Below are 11195 nucleotides of genomic sequence, written 5' to 3'. Positions count from 1 at the left end.
TGTTTTCTATGGAAGCTCATTTCCGACCACATACGAAAAAAAAAAAAAAAAAAAAAATCATGCTCTGGTAGCTCATAATTTTTTAAAAAATCTTATAATTATGACTTTTTATATCAATTTTGACTTTTTTTCTCACACTGTAATGCTCAAAATAATTTATTCGTTTAAGTAGGACAAACCTAAACAAGTTAGTTTATTCAAATTAACTTAGGAGTATTTAGCTTTTTTTCTTTCAAGTTCATAGAACTTATATATTTTAAGTAAACTGAACTGTTTCATTGTTTTGAGTTTTATGAACTTTTAATTTAGATGAATTTAAGTTTCATTGAAACTAGGCTGGGATTTCAAAACAATGACAAAATTTGCATTTAGGAGATATAAGCATTCAAAACTGCAATCTCTCACTTCTGCTAAAATGGATCACGGATTTTCATGACATCACATCACACTTGGATCCAATGAAATTTGGTCCCACCTACTCCTACACTATTACAGACACTGAATCCTTGGCTAAAATCAGTAATTTGTTCACACATTTAAAAAGCGTCTGCCAAATGAATAAATTTACTAGTTTCTACATGGGGAATGGCACATAGTGCAATATAGAGAATAGGGAACGATTCAGACAGTGTAAATATGCTTTCCTTTGACGCGAATGAAGTCCGTTTTCGTATTAGTTTCACATAAACCACCGCAACACGAGAGCACAGAGCGGATCATATGCGAGAGTCGGCACAGCCACAGACCACAAAGGGTATCGGACTTATTTGAATTCTGCACAGAATGCTGTATATAAACGATATAAAGGACATTACGTGGAGAAAAGGTTAGAGATTAGAAGGAAACTGAGGTTTTACAGAGTCTAACAGCTCTGGCCGAGCTGTAACATAAACTAAACGCTATTGGCTATTTAAAAAAAAAGGGGTGGGGTTGTTTGGGCGCCCTGTCTTCCTGTTTCAGTTGAAATTAATTATTTAAATTAATTAATAAATTGAAAGCTAATTGTGAAAATTGTCAATACACAGCCCTATTGGCCTATAAATACATGTAATCATGCATATTTAGATATTAAAATAACTTTTATGTTTTACGACCTTGTTTCTTGTTTTCAAAACTCATTCCACAACTTGTGTTTTCACTTTACTGTGTTGATTTGTATTTTTTTTCAGTGAGGAAAGCCTTTGTGAGGATGAAATTTGTCTCCACTTCTGACCCAGAGAACAACAAACTCCTCTATCAGGTTGGGAAAAGAAAATACAGCAGACGCTAGGATGTAAACTACACTGTAGTTCACTGCCATCCCATTCATCAACCTGGCCTTTTTCATAAATAAAGAAAAACCTAACAGCCTAAATTTGAAAAGGCATCTTAGTTGAATACAAAAACAGTCAAATCCACTACAGTAATAGTAGCAGTTGATTTTGCTGATCCGTTTCCTGAATGCTCTTGAACTAGATAAGTTGATATTGAAGTTTGTTTTCATTCGCCATGGAATAAAAAATGAAAAGGTAATTCTATAGGATTTTTTTTCTTAGAATTGTGAGTTATAAAACCAGAAAAGCTCAATTCTGACATTTTTCTCAGAATTGCAAGTTTATATTGCACAATTCTAAGAAAAAAAAGTCATAATTGTGATATTTAGTCTTTTTTTTTTAATTTATTTTTCAATTCTGTCAGAAACAAACTTCCATAAGTTGTTCTGATACAGTATGTCGAAAAAGTAATATGATCTATTTTAATTAAAAAGATTGTACAAAAAAAAGAGAGATAATAATAATAATTAAAAAATAATAATAATGTGGATCTTTTTTTCTTTTTTTAGCTTCAGTCTGCTCTGGCATTACGCGGGATCACTGATGTCAAAATGTCCTGGATAAAACTTCCCCAGCGAGAGCAGAAACGTGATGTAGAGGAAGTTAACGATGTAAATTACACAAACTCTCGAAAAATGTATTATTTGTCTAGACATTATTATCTGAGTCTTAATATGCTTTATTTACAGGTCTGTGTCCAGAGTGATGTGCCATGAAAAGTATGTTTTTCATGTTATAAAAATGTCAGATTTACATGCATATTCTCTATGACGATCTTCATTTCTGAATTTAAATGATTAGTATAGATCTCACTCACTCAAAATCACAAACTACCACAGTGTGGCGCTATATAACCCATGACTGTTTCTCTGTTCATTAAAGATGAAGTGTGTGCAATATCAGAATGTGTGTAATATCCTTTGAAGAGTAAAAATTCATGAATAAGTTTTGAAAGTATTTCCATTATGCAAACAGAACAGCAAGCAACCATAAAAACAGTTAAAACACTAAACACAAGCTTCCATACAATGAATATGACATTACACAGCCTAAATGTAGTCCATGAGTTTTGTGCACTATATTCATGTCTTCTACATCCATATAATACTCTGTAGCTTTGTGTGAAAAACAGATGCACATTGAACTCAAATCTCATACACCATCTTCTGCTGTAAATTATGTGTCACAATTAAAATACACAATTTTAAGAACATAATCATAAATTAATTAAATGGGAGGAGATTCAACACTACTATTTCTATTTAATTCAATAGTATATTTACTTTTGAGTGTGTTTTACTTTTTTTTACTTGAATTAGAATTGTAATAGAATGTATTGATTTGTAATAAAAAAAATCACACCAAATTATAAATGAAAGCTGAAGCCCTTGAGGCCAGGGGCCAGTGGAGAAACTGATTAGACTAGTCTTAAAAGTTGATTGATTGAAAACTTTATTAATCCCGGTAGGGAAACTGATTTGCCACCAACTTCGACAATACAACCAACAAACTCAACACACAATTAACACAGATAAATTAAGAAACTATTAATACACGATTAAGAACCAGTGAGAGATGATACAGTTTCACAATAAAATAAAAAAAATAATGGTGTCACAATCGCTCACTGAAAGAGCTTCTAAGTCCTTTAAAAATGTTGTGTAGTGGATGGCCTTCAAAAAGCATTTTTACGATTTTTAGTTTTGACCTTGTCCTTTTCTGCACAGTGACCTCAAGTAAGTCTGGAGTAAGACCAATAATCGAACCAGCCCTCTTGATCAGCTTATTTATCCTATGTTTGTCCTCAATAGGTATGCTGCTAAAATCCCTTGATTAAAAAAAAAAAAAAAACATCTAAAAGCTTTGTGCTGGCGTTGAATGATCTAAGTTTCCTCAAAAAGAAAAGTCTCGACTGGGCCTTCTTCATTAGGACATTAGTATTCTCTTTCCAATTCAATGTTTCATCCAAGTGGACACCTAAGAATTTATATGACTGCACATTTTCAATCAACTGACCATTAATTGTGGAAAAAAAAGTTAGTCATCTACAAACCCAATTCCAAAAAAGTTGGGACACTGTACAAATTCTGAATAAAAAAGGAATGCAATAATTTACAAATCTCATAAACTTATATTTTATTCACAATAGAATATAGATAACATATCAAATGTTGAAAGTGAGACATTTTGAAATGTCATGCCAAATATTGGCTCATTTTGGATTTCATGAGAGCTACACATTCCAAAAAAGTTGGGACAGGTAGCAATAAGAGGCCGGAAAAGTTAAATGTACATATAAGGAACAGCTGGAGGACCAATCTGCAACTTATTAGGTCAATTGGCAACATGATTGGGTATAAAAAGAGCCTCTCAGAGTGGCAGTGTCTCTCAGAAGTCAAGATGGGCAGAGGATCACCAATTCCCCCAATGCTGCAGCAAAAAATAGAGGAGCAATATCAGAAAGGAGTTTCTCAGAGAAAAATTGCAAAGAGTTTGAAGTTATCATCATCTACAGTGCATAATATCATCCAAAGATTCAGAGAATCTGGAACAATCTCTGTGCGTAAGGGTCAAGGCCGGAAAACCATACTGGATGCCCGTGATCTTCGGCCCTTAGACGGCACTGCATCACATACAGGAATGCTACTGTAATGGAAATCACAACATGGGCTCAGGAATACTTCCAGAAAACATTGTCGGTGAACACAATCCACCGTGCCATTCGCCGTTGCCGGCTAAAACTCTATAGGTCAAAAAAGAAGCCTTATCTAAACATGATCCAGAAGCGCAGGTGTTTTCTCTGGGCCAAGGCTCATTTAAAATGGACTGTGGCAAAGAGGAAAACTGTTCTGTGGTCAGACGAATCAAAATTTGAAGTTATTTTTGGAAAACTGGGACGCCATGTCATCCGGACTAAAGAGGACAAGGACAACTCAAGTTGTTATCAGCGCTCAGTTCAGAAGCCTGCATCTCTGATGGTATTAGGGTTTAAAAAGAGCGGCTTGACGGACGCGAAGATAGTTTTTGCTTTCCTGTTCTTGTGCTTGTTTAATCTGCCCTTTTTGTTAAGTTTCTTTGGTGCAATGACACTCTTATGTTGTACAGTTTGGAGTTGTCATTTCTGTTCTTTTCTTTTATTTGTTTTCTTATTTGTTATTTCGGCTGTTATGTCACGTGACGTACATGTTGCAACACTCAGTGACTTCAATGTATAGACATATCAGTTAGAAGTGAGCCCCACTTATGTATGTTTTGTTTGGGTAGAAAGAGTAGGTAAGTTATGGCGTTTGACACGCTGAAGACTTGCTTACTCATTTTTCTTTTCATAAGTTAGGTTAGTTTTGAACTTGAGTTAGCTTGGGTTTTGTTTTGTTCTTTTCTTTGGCGCCGCTTTTTGTCCTTTTTCCCGGTTTATTACTTTTGTTTCTTTTCTTTTGTTTATGTAAATATTGTCTTTGTTTTTTTTGTTGTTGTTGTTTTGTTACTTTGTTAGTACTTCATTATTGTATTATTATCCTTATTATCTCACGCCTATTCCCTCTTTCTTTGATTGTAAAATAGATTCCGTTTGTTGGTAGTTCTCGTAGCGTTTTGTCTTTTGCTACCACCACCTGCACACACAATGGTCACGATCTCAATGTTACCCCTTCTAACCCTAGACCAAAATTAGGAAGTTGTAACAGGCACCATCAATGCTGAAAGGTATATCCAAGTTCTAGAACAACATATGCTCCCATCCAGACGTCGTCTCTTTCAGGGAAGACCATGCATTTTCCAACATGACAATGCCAGACCACATACTGCATCAATTACAACATCATGGCTGCGTAGAAGAAGGATCCAGATACTGAAATGGCCAGCCTGCAGTCCAGATCTTTCACCCATAGAAAACATTTGGCGCATCATAAAGAGGAAGATGTGACAAAGAAGACCTAAGACAGTTGAGCAACTTGAAGCCTGTAATAGACAAGAATGGGACAACATTCGGTTAAATGCTAGAATTGCGAGATATAAACTCACAATGTCAATTCTAACTTTTTTTTTTTTTTTTTGCGAGTTTATATCTCACAATTCTGACTTTATAAATCACAATTGTGAGAAAAAAGTCAGAATTCTGAGATAAAAAGTCACAATTACCATTTTTATGTTTTAATTTAGTGGCGGAAACTGCTTCCATAGTTTTACATACATTTTAAATCATAAACATCTAAAAAGACATTTTCTAAATGTCTATGAAACATCTGACAGGAAACTTTTTTTAATAACTTTTTGATAAACACTCCAAAAAATATGCATCTTCCAGGTGAAAACAAACAGCGTAAATAAAGTGGCTCACAGCGATTACGCCATATCTCAAATCAGCTCCGCTAATTTAATCTCTTTGCGTAACAGTTCAGCAAGATTCCTGATTAAAGTAGTAAATCCTTCATTCCTACCAGTAACACCTGTGTGATGCTTTTCTATGCAGCATTGCAGAAAATCCGTACGAACAAAACTAAATTCTTCGTTGACTCACGTTGTGAATAAACAACAGTGTTAGCACAGCGGACAGCATTGTAACCAATCTGAGACGTGTTGAGCACATGAATGTAAAGGCCAATAAAGCATAAAATAACTCACAGACAATCCACAGAAGATTCTTGTAAGACATTTTACTAGGACAGGGACATTGATCTTTGACAAACTTGGTATTTACAGCAAATACATATTTAGATATAAAGGACTCATTTAAACAGCGTGATAACAAAGCTTAAAAATGCTGTTTAATAGCTAACATCTATGGAAAGTCAACAGGTAAACTTCTTCTTGTATTCTTTTTTTAAGTAGTGAACACCTTTTTACAGTAATATTTTAACGCATAGAGCTAATATTCCTATATTAAATCAAATAGCTTCATATGCATCCACAGAAGACTGGGCTAAGCCCCAAATATCCACTGACCCTAGAACTGCCCCTGCCTGAAGTATACCAAAAATATGTTGCAGTAACAAATTATCAATATTCGTGAGAAATATTATTTGAATTTCAGTTTTGTAAGATCTGGTTTAGATAACTCAGAGCATCTTTATTTGCTTCTTCAGCAGTTCTCCTCAATTTCTCCAGCTCCTGGACCCAGTCTTCTTTCCCAGCCTCCCTCACTCTGGGGATGAAGAAGTCCAGATGCTGAAGAGTGAAGACCAAGTCTGGCTTTAATGCGATCTGAGAAAGTTGCTTTATGTTTTTGTAAGCTTCATACAGAAGAATTGACTTTTGGTCCTCAATCTCCTTCAGATCTTTGTCAAGTGAATCCATTATAACAGAAAAACTCTTGGTGTGATCTTGGGATTTTTCATATTTCTGTTTCAGAGAGTCAAATTCTATCATCATGCTTGAGGTGCTCATGACGTACTTCTTGTCTTCTTTGACATGTTTGCTGTGACGACACTTCCATGTACACACGGTGCAGTAGCCATCTTTCATGACTTCACATTTGCTGGGATCAAAAACCCACCAGCAGTAAAACTCATGGCAGTTTTCCTCACAGACGGTGCAAGTCATCGCCTTCCTGCTCTTCCATGACTTGCTTTCAATGGGAACCTTCATTTTGACAATCTTATTGACTTTAATGGTGAAGTTTTTACATTCCTCAATCTTTTCCCTGTTTACTTTCATTGCCTCCTGGATCTGAAGATTTTCAGAATTCTTTGACTCTTTCTCTTCAGTTCGCAGCTGTAAGTTGCAAATGGACGCTTCAAATTGAATGCGTCCTATCAATACATTTGAAGTCAACTCTAAACTTCTTCTGTTCTTTTCATCCAGAGACTGAATGAAATGTTTCATACCATCCATGCTGTCTTCCCATGCATCTCTTTGAGCACGTTCTTTAGTGTGACGGGCTTCAGCCTGCCGATTGATGAACAAGAAATAAACAGGTTGGCCACTTTGGCCACTTTATTAATGTCACTGAGGACATTTTTGGGTGGCAGACCATCAGAGTGAGTGATTAAAAACAAAATGTTGTTCACAATGTCTTTTCCAAACAATGTAATGTAATGCTGTCTGTCTGAGAGACGATTCTTAGACTCTTGAATCACAAAACATACAGCGTCGATTTCACGAACTCCATCATTGCTCTGAAACAGCATAGAAAAATTCTCAGCAACTTCCAGATCTTTCTCCAGACCTCTAGTGTCTCTGTATCCTGGAGTATCAATAATAGTGAGAGCCATGGGACTCTTTACAGGACAGACCTCATACATGGTGATTTCAGATGTCTGTGATTCTGATTGGTCTCTGGCTGCTTCTTCTGTGATTTCATACCATAGTTCTTCTTCAGACTTCACCTCTATTAAGTAGTTGACCATGGTGTTGATGAGAGTCATCTTGCCAGCGCCGGTCTCTCCCACCAACAGAACAATTTTGTTTGCTTTTCTAGTGTCTTTTTTCCCAAAAGTCAATTTTCTGACTTTCCCATTATCATCAAGCACTTTTCTCTCTGTATGAAGACGGTATCGTTTTGGAGGTCCTTGATGAATAAGAGTTGGTCTGCGTGGTGGAAGACTTTTTGTTAAAGGCTTTCTGTAAAATAAGGATGCAAATGTTTCTCAAAATAACTATATATCAAGAATTTAAGACTAGGAATACCTCTAAAAAACACATATTGTTTTACATACATATTCCCTTTTACAAAGTCTTGATTTTGTTTTTGGGCTGGAGGAGCTGGATTCATTAGGGTGGCATCAGGACATGATCTAAAATAAAGAGACAATATATCAACATGTTATAACACAAGTCTTCAACTCTGGACCTCAAGATGCACTTTCCTGCAGAGTTTTGCTCCAGCCCTAATCAAACACACCTGAATGAGCTGATAAAGGTCTTCAGGATTACACAGGTAGGTATGTTTAACTCCCTTGGGTCGGCGGTCACGCCGGCGATACCACCGCTTTCAGCGCTTTTTCAGCTCAGTTGTGGATGTGCTCAGTTGATGCAGGGGAAACCTCACCTATGAAATTACGGGAGGTGACACATGCGATCTGTGTATAATACTGTTTGGGTGTGGGGCATATACAGTCAAGCTCTTGAGGGGGCTGGCTGTGTTCATTCAGACCGTGCTTCACTTGTCTGGTGTTTTATGGCTGTATTTAATTTTTATGAATTTAAAAGGTGGCTGGGAAGAGTAGGCATGGGCAGTTCTCGAGGGGGCTGCCTGTGTGCATTGTGTATAGATGCCGTTCAGGAGAGCATAGCCTCTAGAGCTCCCCCTCAGAAAGCTTGGCAGTGCTCACGTCCGCACAAATGGAAATCGCTTTCGATTTCTCCCTGCCGGTATTCCGCTTCAGGGGGTCAAGAACGAAAGTTTCCCTTTGGCGAGTCGTCAGGAAATCGATGTTTGCTTCCCGCTGTTGAACACGCTTCAGGGCGCATCGGTTTCCAGCGAACGCACGCTGCAGTGTCCGCCCCAAGGGCTTGCTGCCAAGCACTGCTCGTGTTCACACAAGAACCAAGGGCAGGGCAATGCCTCCTGAATATATCTCCTAGGGTCCTGCATACTGCAGGGTCAGGTGTCGGAACAGGAAGTTCACTCCCTGCTGGTAAAGGAGGCCATAGAACGTGTACTTCCTCCAGACTGGGAGTCCGGGTTCTATAGCCGGTACTTCATTGTTCCAAGAAGGATGGGGGGTTGCGTCCGATTTTAGATCTGAGGCACTTAAACCGTTCTCTGAGGAGTTTCAGGTTCAAGATGCTCATTCATCATCGTGAGCAAATCAGGTCTGAGGACTGGTTTGTCATGATAGATCTAAAGGACACAAACTTTCACATATCCATCCTTCCATCTCAGGGTGTTCCTGAGGTTCGCTTTCGGGGGCGAAGTGTTCCAATATTGGGTTCTTTCATTCGGCCTAGCACTCTCCCCTCGCACATTTACCAAGTGCATGGATGCTGCCCTAGCCCCGCTGAGGCTTCAGGGCATCCGTGTGCTAAAGTATATCAATGACTGGCTTGTACTGGCCCAGTGTCGAGAAATGGCAGTTCGGCATCGAGATGCCGTCCTTGGCCATATTCAAAGCTTGGGGTTGAGACACAACATGGAAAAGAGCATGTTGTTGCTCGCCCAGGGAACCATGTTCCTGGGGGTGGTATTGGACTCGACAACGATGCGGGCACAGTTGTCTCCCGCTCGTATTGAGCCCATCCTGTCAATAGTTTCCAGGATGGAGCTAGGCCACACTATCACTGTAAAGCAGTTTCAAGACTGCTGGGGCTCATGGCAGATGCGTCCAACATAATACCTTTTGGCCTTCTGCACATGAGGTCCCTACGGTGGTGGTTGAAAACCAAGGAGTTTTCCTCGAGGGGAAATCTATTCTGTATGATCTGGGTCACACGCCGATGCCTTCGTGTACTGTCCATATGAAAGAAACCTTGGTTTCTGTCCCAAGGCCTGGTATTGGGAGCGTCATGTCACCGAAAAGTTGTTTCAACAGACTGTGGCAGGCCTAGCATTCCACATGGCACATAAATTGTCTGGAATTGCTGGCGGTCTACAAAGCTCTGATGAGCTTCCCAGCCAGCAATGACATGTGGGGCCCAGATGAGGGCTTCATGGGCGGCAAATGTGGGCCCCATTATGGGCTTGCACCCGGGATCCACATTGGGGCAAGCCGTGGAAGCCCAGACGTACTAAAAGTGGGACCTGTAAGGGTACTGCATGGGTCTTAATTGGGCAATTCATGTCAGACCCATTTGGGCCCCACCTGCCCAAAGGGGTCCAAAGTGGGCTTTGCAACATGGCTACACAGATGGGCTTTAAATGGGATCTGTAAGAGTCTTATGTGGGTCCTAACTGGGCAATTTATGCCAAACCCATTTGGGCCCCACCTGCCCAAAGGGGTTTAAAGTGGGTTTGCAACCGGGATCCACATGGGGGCCAGCCGTGGATGCCCAGATGGGTTTTAAGTGGGATCTGTAAGGGTCTTATGTGGGTCCTAACTGGGCAATTCATCCCAAACCCATTTGGGGCCCACCAGTCTGAAGGGGTTTAAAGTGGGCTTGCACCCGGGATCCACATGGGGGCCAGCCGTGGATGCCCAGATGGGTTTTAAGTGGAATCTGTAAGGGTCTTATGTGGGTCCTAACTGGGCAATTCATGCCAAACCCATTTGGGGCCCACCAGTCTGAAGGGGTTTAAAGTGGGCTTGCACCCGGGATCCACATGGGGGCCAGCCGTGGATGCCCAGGTGGGTTTTAAGTGGGATCTGTAAGGGTCTTATGTGGGTCTTAACCGGGCAATTCATGACAGACCCATTTGGGCCCCACCTGCCCAAAGGGGTTTAAAGTGGGTTTGCACCCGGGATCCACATGGGGGCCAGCCGTGGATGCCCAGATGGGTTTTAAGTGGGATCTGTAAGGGTCTTATGTGGGTCCTAACTGGGCAATTCATCCCAAACCCATTTGGGGCCCACCAGTCTGAAGGGTTTTAAAGTGGGCTTGCACCCGGGATCCACATGGGGGCCAGCCGTGGATGCCCAGGTGGGTTTTAAGTGGGATCTGTAAGGGTCTTATGTGGGTCTTAACCGGGCAATTCATGACAGACCCATTTGGGCCCCACCTGCCCAAAGGGGTTTAAAGTGGGTTTGCACCTGGGATCCACATGGGGGCCAGCCGTGGATGCCCAGATGGGTTTTAAGTGGGATCTGTAAGGGTCTTATGTGGGTCCTAACTGGGCAATTCATCCCAAACCCATTTGGGGCCCACCAGTCTGAAGGGTTTTAAAGTGGGCTTGCACCCGGGATCCACATGGGGGCCAGCCGTGGATGCCCAGGTGGGTTTTAAGTGGGATCTGTAAGGGTCTTATGTGGGTCTTAACCGGGCAATTTGTGTCAGACCCATTTGGGCCCC

At 40.3% G+C, this 11195-nt stretch overlaps 1 pseudogene; it reads right to left on the bottom strand.

Moving 5' to 3' along the window:
- Positions 1-6338: 6338 nt before the first annotated feature.
- LOC125263967 lies at positions 6339-9923 on the bottom strand (annotated as a pseudogene).
- Positions 9924-11195: the final 1272 nt, after the last annotated feature.

This window comes from Megalobrama amblycephala, linkage group LG3 (assembly GCF_018812025.1).
Source record: "Megalobrama amblycephala isolate DHTTF-2021 linkage group LG3, ASM1881202v1, whole genome shotgun sequence".
Classification (NCBI taxonomy): domain Eukaryota; kingdom Metazoa; phylum Chordata; class Actinopteri; order Cypriniformes; family Xenocyprididae; genus Megalobrama; species Megalobrama amblycephala.
This window is presented reverse-complemented; position numbering and strand designations above follow the sequence as displayed.